The sequence below is a fragment of the Sus scrofa genome, chromosome 3 (assembly GCF_054392235.1).
Source record: "Sus scrofa isolate SSC_HxYL_T2T_F1_AM1 chromosome 3, Sscrofa_HxYL_maternal_Yorkshire_Landrace_v2.0, whole genome shotgun sequence".
NCBI lineage: Eukaryota > Metazoa > Chordata > Mammalia > Artiodactyla > Suidae > Sus > Sus scrofa.
This window is the reverse complement of record NC_139385.1, coordinates 107,466,361-107,486,509: the sequence shown is the minus strand read 5'-3', so window position 1 is coordinate 107,486,509 and position 20,149 is coordinate 107,466,361. Positions and strand designations below refer to the sequence as shown.

Sequence of the window (20,149 nt, the reverse complement as noted above, 5' to 3'; positions counted from 1 at the left end):
TTGTCAGATCTGACCAGAAGCAGCCACTTGGAGTTATCTGCTGGTCCCAATTCAGCACGGTTAACTGGGTCATTTTGAGCAAGTTCTTTGTGCCTCAGTTTCCTCATCTGTAAAATGGAGAAATAATCATACCTCATGGCTGTTGAAAGGATTAAATGGGGGAAAAATGCTTAGCGTAGCGCCTAACACGTAGAAAGGCATTCGGTGAACATTTGTTGTTGTTGCTCCATTGAATTCAGAGCCCCCCCCCCCCCACCGCTCCACCTTTGTCTTTCCATTACATGCCACTCCCCAATAATCCCACTGGATCTGCCCACATAGATAAATGCACACAGAGAAGTGAAAACACATGTTCTCTTGCAGGGTATTTTGCACAGTGTCCAAGACCCTCTTTCCCTGTACATTTCCACAAGCTCCATGGATACCCTCATCAACCCTGGTTCATAAGACTCTGTCTGCTTGGGTTGCCCTCTTCATTCACCTCCATCCACTCAAATCTAGTTCAAGGCCCATGTTGTAAAAATATGCTTTTTGTTCCAAGGAAAACAATCCAAGTACACATAAGAAGAAAGAAATGTATCGACAACACAGTTGAAAAGTCCAGAAGATAGGTGTGTCTTTAGGCATGGCTTGATTCGGGGTCTTGTATGAAGCCATTAGTACCTGATATCATCTCTTGGTCTTGCTTCCTCCATGTTGGCACCACTCTCAGAGAGACTCCATACTTGTGGTGGCAAGAGGTTTGCATTGCAAAGTGAACTCCAGGTTTAAGCACAATGAGAAAGAGAACTTTCCTCTTTCCTTATAACCCCAGTGACGTTGCATGTGTTCCTTGGCTGTGATTGGGTCACAGGTCCATTCCTGGACCTATCTTATAACTGGAGGATGGAGAGGAATGTAGTGCTCCCACCTGTAGCCCAACCTACACGGTTCCTGGGCTAAGAAGGAGGGAGGGATGCTTCCCAGAAAGAAATCAGAATAGTTTCTGAAATAAGGGAGAATGGACATGGGGCAGCCAAATGCCAGCAAATATCTCTTCCACACACACATCTCTTCCAAGACCCATCCCAACAATTCTAGCCACTTCTCTTCTGTGAACTCCTGACCTAATTCTTCATAACGACTCATGTTGGCAATGTCTTTTGCTGAGAGCGCTTTTTGGAGAATAAGTCCTGTGTGTTATTCTATGAACTGCTCTATGCAAAAACTGTTCCCATAGCCTTCATTTGGTGATGCATGGCGTATTGCCTTCTTGTACTGTACTGTTATGTTTCTATTACTGATATTAAACTTCTCAGTGTGTCTTACCTTTCTTTCAGATTGTAAACTTCCCATGGAACGGAAATAAGAATACTTCTTTTTATATAATAGTTGCTTAATGGTTGTTGATTGATCAAGAATTGAAAGAGGAGTTCCCGTCGTGGCGCAGTGGTTAATGAATCCGACTAGGAACCATGAAGTTGCGGGTTCGGTCCCTGCCCTTGCTCAGTGGGTTAACGATCCGGCGTTGCCATGAGCTGTGGTGTAGGTTGCAGACGCGGCTCGGATCCTGCGTTGCTGTGGCTCTGGCATAGGCCGGTGGCTACAGCTCCGATTCGACCCCTAGCCTGGGAACCTCCATATGCCACGGGAGCGGCCCAAGAAATAGCAAGAACAACAAAAGACAAAAGACAAAAAAAAAAAAAAAAAAAGAATTGAAAGAGATTTCTTCTCTTACAGCTTCCATTGGTTAAATGTCTAGTAGGTGCTAAACAATATTCTTAGAATCATAGATTTAGAAGGAATGTTGAATTTGGACAGAACCTTATAATCTAAGGCAGGCCCCTCATTTTATATGGAGTTAGAACAGTGCCCAGAGTAAAACAGTGATTATACAAACGAGCTAGAAAATATTTAAATCAAGATCCTTTGAACCACTGTTGTTGATCGTCTGATTAGCTACAAATTTAATGGCTTTGCCACTTAAGGTTTATGTAAGACCAGGAGAAAGTCAAGGATGCCCATTCTCATCACTTCTATTCAACAGTACTGGAAGTCCTAGCCAGAGAAATCAGACTAGGAAAAAAAAAAAATAAAAGCATCCTAATAATCGGAAAGGAAGAAGTAAAATAATCTGTTTGCAGATGACATAATCTTATATATAGAAACTTCTGAAGATTTTACAAAGAAGCTATTAGAGGTGATAAATGAATTCAGCAAAATTGTAAAGTACAAAAGCAACATACAAAAATTAGTTGCATTAACAAATTATTTTATTGGGGTAATAACACTTAACATGAGATCTACCCTTTCAACAAATTGTTGTTAGATGTACAATTCGGTATTATTGGCTGTAGATACAATTTTCTAGAACAAATCTCTGGAATTATTCATCTAGCTTAACCGAAACTTCATGCCCTGTGACTAGTAATTCCTCATTTCACTCTTTCCCAAGCCCCTGAAAACTACCATTCCACTCTTTAGTTCTGTGTATTTGACTATTTTTAGTTACCCTGTATAAGTGAAATCATGCAGTATTTGTCCTATGATTGACTTATTTCACTTAGCATAATGTCCGCAAGGTTCAGCCATGTTGTTACAGATTGCATAATTTCCTTCTATTTATTTACTTTTTAAATTTATTTTGCTTTTTAAGGCCACACCCATGGCATATGGAGGTTCCCAGGCTAGATCCGAGCCATGGTTCCTAGTCAGATTCGTTTCCGCTAAGCCATGACAGGGAGTCCCAATTTCCTTCTTTTTAAAGGCTGAATAACATTACATTGTCTGTGTATACCACCTTCTCTTTATCTTTGCATTGACTTTGGTAAAAGCACATTTAGGTTTCCATAGCTTGGCTATTGTGAATAATGCTGCAATGTACATGGGAGTGCAATATCAATTTGAGATTCCACTTCTTTTGGATAAATATCCTGAAGTAGGATTGCTGAATCATACGACAGTTCTACTTTTTTTTTCTGAGATATTTTCATGCTTTTTCTATAATGGCCGTATCATTCTGCAATCTTACCGACAAAGTGCAAAGGTTCCAATTTCTCCACATCCCCACCAACTTGTGCTTTTTGATTTTCGATAATAGCTGTCCTGACAGGTGTGAGATAATATCTCATTGTGGTTTTTATTTTCTTTTCCCTCGTTGTTAGTGATGTTGAACACCTTTTCATATATCTGTTGGCCATCTGTACTGATTTTTTGGAGAAATGTCTATTCAAGTCCTTTGCCTATTTTTAAATTGGGTTATTAGCTTTTTGCTTTTAAGTTGCAGGAGTTCCTTACATATTTTGAAGATTAACCCCCTATCAGATACATGGTTTGCAAATATTTTCTCCCATTCTGTTAGTTAGCTTGTAACTCTGTTGACTGTTTCATTTGCCATGCAGAAGCTTTTTAGTTTGATGAATTCATACTTGTCTATTTTGGTTTTTAATCTTGTGCTTTTGATGTCATATCTAAGGATCATTTCTAGGACCAATATCATGAAGATTTTCCCTTACGTTTTCTGTGAGGAGTTGCATATTTTCAAGTTTTACATGTAAGTCTCTAGTCCATTTTGAATTGATTTTTGTATAAAATGTAAGATAAAGTCCAATTTAATTCCATTGCATGTGGATATCCAGTTTTCCCAGCACCATTTGTTGAAGAGGCATCTTTCCCCATGGCATATTCTTGGCGTCTTTGTTGAACATCAATTGACAGTATATGTATAGATATATTTTTGGGCTATCTATTCTCTTCCATTGGTCTATATATCCATTTTTAGGCCAGTACCATACTGGTTTTTCTTTTTTCTTTTTGGCCATGCCCATGGCATGTGTAAGTTCCTGGGCCAGGGATCAAACCTGCACTATAGCAGCTTCCTAGGCCACTGCAGTGACAACACCAGATCCTTAACCTGGTACACCACCAGAGAACTCCACCACACTGTTTTGATTATTGTAGTTTTGTAATATATCTTGAAATCAGAATGTAATTGCATCTTGATATAAGCACATTAGAAGCTCCAGCCTGCCTGCCTGGGCCTGTTGACTGGAAGCCCAGTGGTAAGACCAGTAAGCCCAGCACAGGAGATAAGAGTTAGCCTTAAACAAACAAGACAAACCAAAAATTTATCTAGCTTTTCATTCCTCAGGGAACAGAGATTAAGGCAGAGCATGTCCTTAACAGGTAAATGAAATAAATCCATAAAAGAAATACCAAAAGGGTGTTAAACCAGTTTAGACATTTTATCCAAAGCCTTTGCAATTACCTGAAATGATTACCTGGCAAAGCTCTGGTACATCCAGAGGTAATTCTGTCCCAGACCCAAGACAGCTCTCTGGGACCCGGCCAGGGGCTTGATCCCAATGCAATCCAAGCTGAGCACTGGGCAAGGCCCATGGTGAGTCTTGCCTAACCTGACTCCCTGGTTAAAAGGCCCCCAGGGACACCAACTAACACTCAGAGAGGTGGGAGAAGGGCTGGAGAAGCATGAGACTGAAAAGTCTCTCCAGTTCCTCTCAGTCCTCTTTACCAGATGGTGGGGGTTCCCTAGATGCCAGACCCAGGGTAGGGTAGGAACTGGTGATCAGGCCAACACAGGCCCCTGCCCCACAGGAGATCTCTAGGTAATTCCAATTAACTACCACCCTGCTCTAAGTTAGATGGAAGTCAATTCTGATGGCATGATATCACCTGTACCAACTAAATACCATGGGCTACATCTCGAAGACATCTGATTTCTCAGTAGACAATTAAGGCCAAATCTCCACTCTGGAGTGTGCTATAGAGCCATAGAACACTGCTGCCCAGCAGTGAAAGGCAAAGATCTAGAGTCAAGCTGCTGCATTTAAATCTCAGCTCTGTCCCTCTTCCCAGGCTTTAATCTCCTCATCTATAAAATGGAGAGTATTCCTATCTTATCGGGTGGTTATGAAGATTCAGTGAGATGGTTTAGGCAAAAATCTCTCAGAACAATGTCCAGCACTTGCAATATAAAGTTGGCTTTTTTTTTTTTCTTTTTTTAGTATTGGCCCCATAATGGAGGCCAATACTAAACCACGGACTATCAGTGGTTTCACAGGTTTTCTGTCTGTCAGTGAAATTCAGAATACCCTTCATCTCAAGTCCAAGTCCATCCATACTTCAGTGTTTAAACTAAAAAGGACGAGCCAGTAGAAAATTTGTATTTTTCCATTCACAGTTCTGAGATTAAAGAAAAAAAAAAAGGCATTCGATGATTACCTGATCTCCAGAGAACTGATAAAACTTTAATCTCACAGGGAAATTAGCCAGTGGAGGCCCACATGCAACCCAGCATATGACCTGGGCAGTAGTGGCTTTGTTCACTAAAGTGTGCATGAGTCAACTCACTTCTCGTGCACAAAGAGGACTTCCCTTTGCCTCCTTGAATGAGTTTTTTAGTAAAAGATTTTTTTATTTAAACAGAAAGCATAGGAGTTCCCATCGTGGAGCAGTGGTTAACGAATCCGACTAGGAACCATGAGGTTGCGGGTTCGATCCCCTTGCTCAGTGGGATAAGGATCCGGCGTTGCTGTGAGCTGTGGTGTAGGTCGCAGATACGGCTCGGATCCTGCATTGCTGTGGCTCTGGCGTAGGCTGGCAGCTATAGCTCCGATTGGACCCCTAGCCTGGGAACCTCCATATGCCGCGGGAGCAGCCCAAGAAATGGCAGAAAAAAAGAAAAAAAGACCAAAAAAAATAAATAAATAAACAGAAAGCATAAAGGGTATATGCTTACCTTTTTAGCATAAAATTTTTAGGACAATTCCACAATTCCAGGTATAATAAAATTATCCCAAGAAAAAAAAAGTTGGCTGTTTTTACCATGCATTCAGGAGCCCTTCAAGCTCTCAAAATTGCCATCTGATCTAATAAAACATCCAGTGCAGCTCCCCAAGGACTTTATCTGGGGGAAGCTGAGCCTCTTGCACACCAGGGCCAGAAAGAGATGGCCTCGGATGTTCTCTTCCTCACTCTGTGGCCTGGAGATTAGAGGCCCCCCCAGCCCCCAGCTCCGGGGGGCCTTGGGGACCAAGCTGTTGACTTGGAAGGCCACACCCCATGTTTGCACAGAGCGGCCTAGCAGGCCGGACATGGCCTCCTTTTCCAGGGAGCTCATGCCAGATGGCTCCATTACCATGGGGTGCATTTCAGGCCTCCTGGCTAGTATCAGCGTCTCACTTTCAGCTGCTGGATCAGGGGCAGGATCCTTCCTTTCCTCCCTCTGCCCCATCACTGGGTGTTTGTTTTCACCAGCAGCCTGGATTCCAGAGTGAGCTACCTCCTGACTAGGTGAAGGCTTCTCCCAGCCTAGCGCTCAGTCTCACCCCACATGTCCCACAAGGCCTGAGGTGGAACCCAAGCCTTGCCTCCCAGTCCCAACTCCAAATGAAACCGTCTTGAGTGAGGGATGGGAGATGAAGAAGTTAGATAGTAACTGTCCAGTCCATGCTGCCCACATTTCAAGGTCTCTAAAGAAACAACAACAAAAAAAATCTTTCTGTGGTGATGACCAGCACACCAGGAAAGAAAGAAGGGAAGGAGAAAAAAATCATACAGAGGGAGAAAGCAAAGATTTACCCTGGAGTCATGAACACCAGATTTACAAAATCTGCCTTCCCCCCACCTCTGCTCTTTTACTCGCTCAGTGTCCCCTCCTGCTGCGCCCTTCCCTCTCCCCCCTGAAGCTGCCTAGGACATCAGATGTCACAGTCCTTCCTAATCCTTCCCTCCCAAACAGACTGTGGGCAGGAGCCATGAATGCTGCCCACCATACCCAGGTCAGCACAACTTCTCTGTTAGGTTAATTCCCCCAAAGGAGAGTAGATTTCATCTTTGAAGAAACAAACAAAGAGAGAATGCTTTCATCAAAGAATTCCAAAAGAAGCCCTTCCAGGAGGAGGGCACCATTTAGCAGCTGGTCCCTTTTCCTCCTGGGTTTTTGTCCTCACTGGCAATGCTCTTTTGTTTTCATTACCACCAAGTCACCTGGTCTGCTGTGTTCTGCCCAGGTGTGGGCTGTGTCTCTATTCTCCCCCTTTGCAGGACTCAGGCTGGAATTCACTAAAAATAACCCCACAGAAAATCAACAAAATGAACAAAGAAAACACAAACAGCTGAAGAACAGATTCGCCGACCTGGTGCAGGTACCTAATCTGAAAACAACCGAAGTTTTACCTCCACCCCCCCCCACCGCCGCCCACTCCCATCCCCCACAGAAAAGATCCTCTCAAGTAAAGCTCTTTTTGATGCTCTCCCTCCCCCCCGCTTCTCCTGGACCCTCAGCCCAGCAGAAGTGGATAAGAGAAAGGGCAGGTGGTGTTCAAAGTACAGCAAATAGCTAGGCCTTGTGTCTGAGCTAAGGTCAAAGGGCAGGTGGGCCCCTAAGTCCCTTACACTGGAGCAGAAACCTGCTGGGTGAAGGAATGTCCTCTCAACTTGGTATGACCTTTGGAGAGGAGAGGTATCCATAGAGGTGAAGCCAGGCTTGGAGCCAAGGTCCCAACGTTGAGAGCAGATGCCTGGTTTCAGCTCTCTCCGCCTTTGTTACTCTGGCTATGCACCCATCCTTTCTGGGCCTCAATTTCCCCTCCTTTCCTTCCAAGGAGGAAGTTTGTATAGGTGATCCCTGAAGTCACCTTCTCACCTCTAGCACGTGGAAGTTTTGCAATCTCCAGTTTCGACCACCATTCCCAGAGGTGGGCAAATACCAGTCACCCTAGATGGGCCTCATACATGGTACTTTGGTAAAATGAGAAAACTGATATTAAAAAAAAAGGCTAAGACCATTCTATGGTGCTAAGTAAAAGGATGAGCTTTGGGCAGCATGGCTCCAGGATCTGTGATCTGATTCCCTAAACTATTTCTTCATAGCATATGACTATAATATCGATCATAGAACAGCCAAAAGGTGGAAGCAACCCACACGTCCATCAACAGATGAATGGGCAAAATGTGACCTATCCATACAATGGAGTATTATTCTGCCTTAAAGAGGAATGAAATTTTGATGTGTGCCACAATGTGGATGAACCTTGAAAACATTATGCTAAGTAAAATAAGCCTAACACCACAGGACAAATATTGTGTGACCCCACTGACATGAAATATTTATACAGAGATAGAATAGAGTAAGGTTACCAGGGGCTGATGGGAGGGGAGAAAGGGGAGTTTTTGCTTAATTAGTACAGAGTTGTTTCTGTTTGAGATGATGAAAATTCTAGAAAGGAAGACTGAAGCTTATTGACGATATAAATGTACTTAATGCCACTTAAAATGGTATTTGTACATTTAAAAAATGGTTAAGATGGTAAACATTCTATGCTAAAAATAAATTTAAAAAATCTGTAACAAAGTAGGTACCACTTATTGAACATCTACTATTCCTTTACTGCAGTAGGTGCTTTATATATTGCCTTGTTCAGCCTTTACAACAACACGGTGAGCTAGGCTAGGGTGGCATGCTACCTACTTTACAGGCAAGGAGGGCAAGGCTCAGAGAATAAATTCCCCTAGGACCCACAAGTAGTAAGTGCAGAGCTGATATGGAAATCCAGATAATTCTGAGAGCAAACTCAGAGAAGAGAGCAGAGAGCAACCTGAGAAGCCTAGGAACAAGCTGAGACGATCCAGGGTGTGAGGCTGCTCACATCCGTCCTGTGTTGGCCAGATTCCATGAAACCCGCGATTGTCTTTTCTCACATCGCACTCTGCATTTGTTTTTCCCATCCCCTCCCCGTATCACACCCAACAATGGCCTCTTGCCTCATGCCTCCATGGACATGACCACTTCTGCCTGTGTCTGCCCAGGATGCCTCCCCAGCACAGTAGGACAGCCTGTTGGGACTTGGGACTTGGGATAGGACGAGGGCTCAGAGCCCATCAGGGTTTTACTCTGTGTTGAGCAAGAGAAGAGCCCAGATCTCTACTAAAGGTGATCCCTGAGCAAGCAGAAGTGGGAGTTCTGCTAGGGCCAAGGGCAGCTGGCTGATGGCTGACTGTCTGCAGAAGAACCTCAGAGAGGTTGTACAGGTGATTCCACGGGGTGCCAGGCCTTGGTGGGTTATCGGTTTATGAGTCAGGGCTCAGGGTTCCCTTGCCTTGTAAATAACAAACAGTATACATATGGCATTTTGTATTCAGGTCACCTAGGAAAGCCAAGCATACTTAGACCAAGGCCATCACTCTCCCGTTCAGCTGTAGCTTCCTGAGGCATTAGCTCAAGTGGAGGCACAAGCATCCTTAGAAACTCCTTACATGGGAGGGCTCAGGCAAAACTGACAGATGCCAAAGGAGGGTTTTTTTTTTTTTTTTTTTTTTTTTTTTTTGGCTTTTGACAGCCATCCTCACGACACATGGAGGTTCCCAGGCTAGGGATCTAATTGGAGCTATTGCCGCAGGCCTACACCAGACCCACAGCAACACCAGATCCGAGCTGCGTCTGCTACCCAAACCACAGCTCACGGCAACGCTGGATCCTTAACCCACTGAGCAAGGCCAGGGATCAAACCCGCAACCTCGTGGTTCCTAGTCAGATTTATCTCCACTCTGCCATGATAGGAACTCTCAAAGGAGGCTTTTATATGAGCCTCATGACTTGTTTTCTCTACCCTGCATCCTTCCAGACATTTCCCTGGTGCTCTGCTCCTCCAGGCCCTGCACCCAGCCAGTGACTGTAAAACCCCAGAAGATATCCAGTGATGGTCTGGGACTTCTCTTGGGTACCCTGAGCAACTAATACTGATCCCAAAAGTGAAACCAGTGGGATTCCAGACCTCAGGCACAGAGTAGGGAAATATTTTTAAGCAGATAAGTCTTCCCAAATACCCCGTGAACCACAGGAAGAGTGACCCCGAGCAACTGGCGGATTTAAAATACAGGCTCCCATGCTCTGGGGAGAGTCTTTGTGGCATAACAGCATGGACTCTGGTGTCAGACTTCCAGAGTCTGACTCCTGACTCTGCCACTAACCAGCTGAATGTTTATGAGCCAGTCGTGGCTAAATTTTCCTTCTTTATAAACTGGAGACAATAATAACGCCTACCTCAGAATATGGAAGAAAATCAAATAGGATGAAGCACATAAAGTACTCAGGAGAGTGCCTGGCACGAAGGTTCTATTCAATACATATTAGCTAACATTTCTATGCAGACAGATATTGGCAGTCAATCGTGGCGTCTTTGCCCCTGAAACCCCTGAGACTCAGTCTCAGATTCCTTCTCAATGCCACATAGCAGACAGCCACTACAATTGCCAGGTTATTACATCTAACACAAAATCTACTTGCAACCAGTGTCCTATTCTTAACTGGGCATTTAGTGCCCTCGCACTCTCTGTGAGCTGGGGCCCCCTCTACTTCTCCACCCTTGTCTATTTCACCAGTTCTAGGACCACCCAACCTGACAACACGTACGTGAACTTTAGACACAAAACTGATCCCTGATTTCCCCATGCATAATTTTAAATAGCTTTATTGAAATGTAATTCACATATGAAATAACTGACCCATTTGAAGTGTATAAATCAATGGCTTTTAGCATATACCACCACAGGGATGCATATATATATATACAATCAATTTTGGCATATTTTCCTTACCCCTCTTACCAATCACCTCCCAAACTTCCCTTCCCCCACCCTCCCAGCCTCAGGCAACTACTAATTACTTTTTGTCTTTATAGATTTGCTTATTGTAGGCACTTAATAGAAATGTGTGACTGGCTTCTTGCACTTAGCCTAATACTTTCAGGGTCTATCTACACGGTAGCATGTATTAAGACTTCATTTTTATTGGTGAAAAACATTCCATTGTATGAACATAGTACATTTTATTTATTGATTCATCCATTGGTGGACACTGGGTTGTTTCCACTTTTTGGTTAACATGAATAATACTGCTATGAACACATATGAAGAATTTTTTGTATGGACATATGTTTTCATTTCCTGGGTAGATACACAGGAGTGGAAGTGTTGGATGATATGGTAACTCGGTGTTTAACCATTTGAGAAACTGCCAGAATGTTTTCCAAACCAACGGTACCATTTTAAATTTCCACCAGCAATGCATGAGGGTTTTATTTCTCCATGTTATCACCTGTGCTTTTGATTATAGCTATCCTAGAGGGTGTAAAATGCTAACTCATTGTGGTTTTCATTTGCATTTCCTGATAGCTAACGATGATGAACCTCCCTCAGTGGCTATATATATGTCTTTTTTTTAATTTTAGGGCCATACCTGCGGCATATGGAGGTTTCCAGACTAGGGTCAAATTGGAGCTGTAGCTGCTGGCCTACACCACAGCCACAGCCACAGCCACGCCAAGATCCCAGCGGCGTCTGCGACCTACACCATAGCTCACGGCAATGCCGGATCCTTAACCCACTGAACAAGGTCAGGGATTGAACCTGAGTCCTCATGGATGCTAGTCAGGTTCATTTCCACTGAGCCATGATGAGAACTCCCATTTGTATATATTCATTGCATAAATATCTATTCAGACCTTCTGCCCATTTTACAATTAGGTTATTTGTATTTTTATTATTAAGTTGTAAGAGTTCTTTACATATTCTAAATACAAGTCCCTTATCAGATACATGATTTGCAAAAATTTTCTCCCATTCTGTGTGTTGTCTTTTCATTTTCTTGATGCTATCCTTTGAAACACGAAAGTTGTTAATTTTGATGCCATTTTAAGTAATTTTTGTATGTGATGTAAGGTAGGGGTTCAACCTCATTCCTATACTATACACATGGCTATCCAGGTGTACCAGCAGCATTTGAAAGACTTTTATTTTCTCAATTGTCTTGGGACCCTTGTTAAAAAAAAAAAATCAACTGACGACAAAGTTGAGGGTTTATTTCTGAACTTACAGTTCTGTTTCATTGATCTAAACATTTATCCCTATGCCAGCATCATGCTATCTTGATTGCTAAGCTTTATAGTAAGTTTTGAAATCTGGTAGTGTGAGTTCTCCAACTCTGTCCCGCCTTTTCAAGATTATTTTGACTAATGTGGGTCCCTTGCATTTTCATATAAATTTTAGGGTCAGCTTGTCAATTTCTGCAATGAAATCATCTGGGATTTTGATAGAAATTATGTTGAATCTGTAGATAAATTTGAGGAGTATTGCCATATTAAGACTGTCTTCCAATCCATAAGCATGGGATGAATTTCCATTTATTTAGCTCTTCTTTGATTTCTTCCAACAATGTTTTATAGTTTTCAGAGTATAAATTTTGTACGTCTTTTATCAAATTTACTCCTAAGTACTTTATACTTTTTGATACTATTTTAAGTGGAAGTTTAAAAATTTTGTTTCGGTTTACTCATTTTTAAGAAATAAGTTGATCTTTGTATATTGATCATGTATCCTGTGAGTTTGCTGAACTCACTTATTTCAGCTAATACATTTTTGTGAATTATTAAGGGTGTTCTCTATATAAATCATGTCACCTGAGAATAGAGATAGTTTTAGTGTTTCCTAATTTTGATGACTTTTTTTTTTTTGCCTTATTCCCCCAGCTAGAACCTCCAGCACACTGTTGTACTGAAGTGACAAGAGGAGACAACCTTCTCTTGTTTTGAATCTTAGGGGAAGGGCTTTAGGTCTCTTATCATTAGGTATGAGGTTAGCTGTGGGGATTTGTAGATGCTCTTTATCAGACTGAGGAAGTTCCCTTCTATTCGTAGTTTGATGAATGCTTTTAGCACTACGGAGTATTGAATTTTGTCAAATGCTTTTTCTCTGTCTATTGAGATGATCATGGAGATTTTGGTCTTTATTCTACTGATATGGTGTATTACATTAATTCATTTTCAGATGTTAAACCAACCTTATAGTCATAGGGTAAACCCTACTTGTTTGTGGTATATAATCCATTTAAAACATCGCTAGATTTAATCTGCTAGTATATTTGAGGATCTTTGCATCTGGATTTATAACAGATCTTGGTCTGTAGTTTTCTTGTAAATTCTTTGATTTGGGTATCATAGTAATACTGGTTTCATGGAATGAGTTGGGAAACGTTTCCTCTTTTATTTTTGAAGTTTGTGATGAATTGATATTAGTTTTTATATATGCAGTAGAATTCACCAACGAAGTCATGTAGTTGAGGTATGTTTTTGGGAGTTTTAAAAATTACTGATTCAATCCTTGTTTTAGGTCTATTCAGACTTTCTATTCTTCTTGAGTCAGTTTTGGTGGTTTATGTCTTTCTAGAAATGTATCAATTATAGCCAAATTATCCAATGTATTGTCATATAGTTGTTTACAGTACTACTTGACATTTATTGTATTTCTGGAAAATCTGTGATGATATCCCTTCTTAAATTCTGTCTTTAGTAAACTGAGTTCTTTCTCTTTTTTACTTGATCAGTCTAGCTTAAATCTTATCAATTTTTTAAAAAATCTTTTCAAAGAACCAACTTTTACTTTTGTTGATTTTCTGTATTATCTTTTTACCCTCTATTTCATTAATTTACCCTCTAAACTTTACATTCTCTTCCTTCTGTTTTCTTTGTGGTTAGTTTTCTTTTTCCAATGTCTAAGGTGGAAGTTTAGGTTATTTATTTGAGACCTTTCTTCTTTTTCAGTGGAAGCATCTATAGCCATAAAACTTCCTCCAAGAACTACTTTGGTAGACTATGTTTCATTTATGCTCGTTTCAAACATCTAATTTCCCTATGATTTCTCCTTTGCTTCACTGGTTATTTAATAGTACACTGTTTAATTTCTGCATTTTTTGTGAATTTCCTAATTTTTCCTATTATTAAACTCCAATTTCATGCTATTGTGTTTAGAGAATATTGTATAATTTCAATGCTTTTCAATATATTGAGCCTTGTTTTTTGGCCTAGCATATGGTCTATCCTGGATAGTGTCCATGTATACTTAAGAAGAATGTGTGTTCTGCTTTTGTTCATCAAGGTATTCTATAGATGTCTGTTACCTAGACACATTTTATCTAAGTTGTCATTACTTCCATTTCCCACAATACCTCTCCCTTTATCTCCATGGTACTAAGGTATATCCTTTACTCAAAGTCTAGGGTAAATCTTACTTCAAATGCTGGTAAACTGCTTTGGAAACTTAAAAATAAGGGAAAATTTATGCATTCATTACTAATGCTTAATAACAATATACTCCAAAATTTAATAGTTTTAAACATCAAACATTTGTTATCAGATTCTGTGGTTCAGAAATCCAGGAGCAGCTTAGCTGGGTGGCTTTGAATCAGCATCTCTCATAAGGTAGGTGGTCAGACTCTCAGCCAGGGCTACAGTCATCTCAAAGTTGCCTAGGGGAGGATCTGCTTCTGAGATCACTTACGTGGTTGTTGGCAGTTCTCAGTTTCTTTCTGGCCAGAGACTTGTTTCTTTGCCACATGAGCCACTTGCTTGCTTCTTAGAGCAAGTGATCCGAGAGAGACGAGAAGCAAGAAAACATCCAAGATGGAAGCCACTATCTTTTATAACGTAATCTTGAAAGTGAGGTTCTACCATATGCTCTCAGTCACAGAGACAAACTCTGTACAGGAGGCTACACAAGTGTGTAAATACTAGGAGGTGGGGATTATCGGGGGCCATTCTGAAGACTGGCTACCACAGTTTACAATAATTTGTTTGAAGCAGTATAACACTGATACCTAGATCTAATAAACAGCACAAAAAAGAAAACTACAGGTCAATCTCACAGGTGAATTATTGAGGCAAAATTCATAAATTATTAATAAAGAGATTAATGTGGCATATTTTAAGAATAATACCCATACGTAAGTGGGATTTATTCTGGGACTGCAAGGATGGTTCAATTTTCATAATCTGTTAATATGATTCACCATATTAAGACGAAAAAATTAATTCTTTCCATAGATGTCAAAAAGTTATCTGGATAAAATTCAACATTAATTTCAGATAAAAAAGGAATTTTTTTTCTTTTTAGGGCTGCACCTGTGGCATATGGACGTTCCTGGGCTAGGGGCTGAATAGGAGTTGAAGCAGCCTACACCACAGCCGCAGTGACACCAGATCCAAGCTGCATCTGTGACCTTCTCCACAGCTCTTGGAAACACTGGATCCTTAACCCATTGAGTGAAGCTGGGGATTGAACTCACATCCTCACGGGCACTAGTTGGGTTCTTAACACACTGAGCCACAATGGGAATTAAAAAAAAAAAAAGGAATTCTTAATAAAAGAGGATGTTGGGCTCCCCCCCACACACACACCCCAGGGCCTGCAAGCCCTGTGCTTGCCCAGCTAGAGTCAATGACAGAGACATGAATAGTTTAATGGACAGGGGAGATCTTAATGTCTGAAGCAATGTCCTAGAGTGACACCCCACTGTGTGTGGCAGATGGCGGGCAGGACATGGCAGCAATCTTTGCTCCTGGGGAGAGGGGGAGGTTACCAGTTATAGGGGGAACTAATGTCAGGTTGGCTCATCAGTTTTTAGGGAAAATAGCAAAGGGCACACCCCTCACTGCCCCTTTGAAAACCTATCACCGTGGAGATGTTCTGATCTAAAGATTAGAACAATCACTAGCTGAGGCTGCAGAAAGCGTGTAGGAAAGTCAGTCATGTGAACAGGGTGTAAGGGAAGTAAGTAGTGGTCAAGCAGGGGATATACAGAGAGCAAGAGAACAGCCATTCTAAGTATGATGTGTGGCCTGATCATATGTAGGAATAGTTGGATTCTTCCTTAGTGTGATAAAATATCGTTCCCCAAAGTTGGCATCTTGCCTAAAGGGAAACCAATAAAAGCATTTCCATTATAGTTAGATTAAAAAGACAAGGATGCCCATTATCATTACTGTTTAAAAAGCTCTGGACCTAGGCTTGCAACTGGCAATTCAAGTTGCGAGGAGGGACAGGCATACTTGTAAGACTGAACCCTCAGAGTTCTCTTGTGGTGCAGTGGGTTAAGCATTGTCACCGCAAGGGCTTGGGTTGCTGCTGTGCCATGGGTTTGATCCTTGGCCTGGGAACTTCTGCATGCTGTGGGTGTGGCCAAAAAAAAAAGACTGAACCCTCAACCTGTAGAATCTGATGTTATCTCCAGATAGATAATGTCAGAACTGGATTGAATTCTCTGAACTCTGCTGGTGTCCAAGAATTTCTTAGTGGTGTATAGGGAAGCATAAAACACCACGCATATGCACACATATTGGAATTGGGTCCAAGAACCCAAAAGAGAAGCCAATTACAAAATTAACGTATGGTAAACAATAGCTTTCATACATAAAATAACCAGTTAGACGATACGGTGGAAGACAAGACTGTACTTTCAATAGCAATTGTATAAAATAGCAGCAAATAACCTTTAAAATGTACAAGAAATATATGAAGAAAACTTTAACATACAAAAGGGACTTGAAAAAATGGAAAGGTATATCATAATTTTAGATGAGAAGATACATTGCTATAAAAACATCAATTTTCCACTCAGTTATTTTATAAATCTAACACTACCTCAATAAAGATATCTACAGGAATTCTTTGTGGAACTAGAAAAGCTGATTATAAAAGTAAACAATCAAGCATAGTCATGAAAACTGGGGACAGGAAAATAAAAAACAATCTTTGTAATGAGAAGCAAGAAATGAGAACTCTAACCCAGCTCTTCTCTCATAAATTGAAGGGTCATTCATCATTTGGGGCTTCAGTTTCCTCCTTATCAGCAAAGTAAAGCACCCAGCCTTGATCTTCCTTTCAGCTCTAGAATGTTCTGATTGATTTTGTTAGAATACTCAAATACCCTAGACTTGGCTGGAGCTATGTCTACTTTAAACAACCTAGGGCATGTTAGCTTATCAAGACACTAAACAGAGTATTTGGCTAAGTATGTGAGCTTCTGGGGTACCAGGGAGGTCCTTTGCTAAATAAAAGGTGTTCCTGCTCTTACCTTCACCCCTTCTTGTCTCTGGTATGGCTCCATGGCATTTAGTCATCTAAATTTAACCTGGCCTCTCCCTCTATTACCTTCCCCCTGAGGAAGTAGTCAATGTGTTTGTATTAGATCCTTTCTTAGGAGCCAATCCAAACAGGAAAAGGAAGAAGATGGAGAGCATAGAGACCCCACAGAGGGAGGATGAACTACTCAGGGCAAAGGCAAGAGAACACGGAGATACATCTTAGCTCCAGAGAGACCATTCTGAGAGATCTTTGCCATTGAGCCCTATATAGAGAAGCATACATTCAAAACAGAGAACCTAGAGTAAGGCACAAGACCGATGCCCAGAATAAGGTGGAATTCAATGCATCAGTACTTTCATCTATGAAACATCAAGTGCAAAATGGACTGAGCTCTGTATATGTCGCTTTGAATAGAGAAGAATAATTTGCACAAGAAGAAAACTTCTTTACCCAGTCAGGAAGGGGAAGAAGACACTTGGCAAAGAAAATGGATGGTTAGGATGTACTTTCTCCAAAATCCAGAGAAATCACAGGAGAGGGAGATGGTGGGGGAGGGGGATGGCCAGAGAGCAATGAGGAAACCTTCACTTGAAGAGAGAGAGGAGAGAGGAATTGGAGTAAAAAGATACCAGCCCAGGATGGCCAAGCCCCATGTAAGCATCTTTGGGTGAGCTGATATAAAGTACATTGACCAACAGGGCATAGGATTTCCCAGTACCAGGCCCATGCATGGGAGTTTTAGAGGCAACACTCTGTGGATCAGTATAATTCCCTACGGTATTTTTTGCAGGGCATTAGGGGAGCTCAGAGTCTGACCACTTCTAAGCATTCTTCATCTACCCTCAGAAATGTAAATCATGCTGTACCATTGCTTGTAGCCAGGCAATGGTTTGAGTTCAGATCAACTCAAGTAATTGCTAAACTCTTACCATGAGTCCAGCCCCATACTAAGGGTGTAGTGACCAAAACAGAAGTCAGAGGAGGGTCCTTGCTATTAAGGAGTTTATAGCTGGAAAACCAAGGAGTTTTTAGCTGGAAAAACAATACCACCATGTTGAAAAATGGTATGATTCATATAACTCGAGTTCTGAATTAAACGTAAAAATGGATGGAAAAGTGAAGGAGGTAGGAATTCAGAGGGAACAGAGAAAGGACAGAGGTCTGGTGGCCAGGGAGGACCTGACAAAGAAGGCAGAATTGACACCAATATGCTTCTGTAAGAATAAGGTCCTTCTTCCCTCCTCCCTCCCCCAGGCTACAAAGGGACCACGCCTGAGCCCAGGAGTGGAGGAGCAGCTTCTTTTCTGGAAGTCCAGAGGTGAAGCTCTAAGTGAGAACTTTCTTTTCTACTATCTTTTTCAATGCTGTTTTTAAAAAGGGAATAGATTTTCCTATTACAGCAGCCAAAAAACCAAAATAAATCAAGACAGGAATGGCAAAGATGGACCTGGAAATAAAGTTAAAATATCTAGGCTTGGTGAAGACACCAGAAAATGGTTTTCTGCTCAAAGTGGCTGCTTGACTTAGAGGGATGGTGAACTTGATTGCTCTAGTGGACTTGGGGACATATTCTTTTCCCTGACAGCTCCGCCCACCCCTCTTCCCATCCATTTCTTCCAAAAGCCTTTTGCAGATGGTGCCTCATAGTTCCCAGAACCAGTCTGGAGCAGTGATTAAAAGATCAAAATTCCAGGAACCATTTTTTTCTTCTTATACACCTTGGCAAATGCTTAAGCCACAGTGAGACACAGTGAATCATTTAAGAGTGACAATCAAGATGCTGGAGAAAAATTAAGAATTTCACTAGGCGTGGGGCCAGTCCTCAAAAAAGCAGTTGTTTGGGAAAAGGTAGGATTCTGTGAAGACACTTTGTGGGAACCATTCGGCCCCCTAGGTGCTCAGACTTCCCTCTTGCCTTTCCCCATCCTGCCTCGACCACATTTACATTTCTACCAGTTTTCTTCATGGTACGGGGATGTAATATAGCCCAGCAAAAAGAAATAAGGAAAGACTCGGGATCTTATTGGATCCGATAAGCCTGCCGAGCTCTCTGTACAACACCCACATTCCACTGAAAGGACCCCGTGTCCTTTTGCCCTTTAATTTGATAGGAGGTCATTTTCCCCCTTAGCTTTCCTGAGGTATAACTGACAAATAAAAAGTATATATACTGGAGTTCCCATTGTGGTGCAGAGGAAACGAATCTGACTAGTGTCCGTGAGGATGCAGATTTGATCCCTGGCCTTGCTCAGTGTGTTAGGGATCTGGCATTGCCATGAGCTGTGGTGTAGGTCACAGACGCGGCTTGGATCTGATGTTGCTGTGGCTATGGCATAAACCGGCAGCTGAGACTCTGATCGACCCCTAGTCTACAAACTTCCATATACCACGGATGTGGCCCTAAAAAGCAAAAAAAAAAAAAAAAAAAGATGTATATTTAAAGTATAAATAGATGATTTGATGTATGGATACATTGTGAAATGATTACTACATTAAAGCTAATTGGCATATCCATCACTTCACAGTTACAATTTTCTTGTCTGTTTCTGTGTGTGTGTGTGTGTGTGTGTGTGTGTGTTTAAACACTTAACAATCTACCTCTTAGTAAATTTCAAGTATAGAGCATAGTGTCACTGTTGTCACCAGGCTGTGCATCAGACCCCCAGAACTTACACTGCGTAACTGAAACTGCCACATGATTGCTGTCTTCCCCATTTTTCCCCAGGAGATCATTTCTAAAGAACCTGCCCTTTGTCCCCGTTGTTACCTCAGTTCTTTCACATTTCCTAACCCAGGGAGCCTCCATTTCTGCATTTACTTGCCTTCATATCCAGCCTTCGTACATTTTTGTGGGGAAGGGGGAGGTATAGGAGAGAAGAGGGCAATGGATGTGACGGCTCTGCTCTGTACACTTGGCTCTCTCCTATCTCACAGCCTAAACTGATGGCACTGAGCTAGGTTTGGGGGCAGGGGAGGTACACACTACCAGGATACTTCCCAGGCCTTTGTGTTGTGCTGCTTCTAACTTTTCGTTATTATCAATAACTCCTTTTTGTTATTATCAATAACACAGTAGTAGTCATCTTTACACATGTTTCATCTCCAAAACTTTTATTTCTGTCAAAGGAGATGGAGTGAGACTTTCCCGTTTACCCTAGAAAGCAACCAGGACGTGACACTGAGACCAAAGAAGGCTGAAGTACTATGCTCTGGTAGGCAGCTTTTGAGATGAGCC

The 20,149-nt window shown here is 41.7% G+C and overlaps 1 protein-coding gene and 1 long non-coding RNA gene across 3 annotated transcripts in view; both read right to left on the bottom strand.

Moving 5' to 3' along the window:
• Nucleotides 1–20,149, bottom strand: part of LOC146404833 (uncharacterized) — a 1,439,763-nt gene that overhangs the window by 905,041 nt on the left and 514,573 nt on the right. The window lies entirely within an intron of this gene.
• LOC146404836 (uncharacterized) overlaps nt 1–20,149 on the bottom strand; it is a 259,354-nt gene that overhangs the window by 159,812 nt on the left and 79,393 nt on the right. The gene's annotated exons all lie outside the window — the stretch shown is intronic.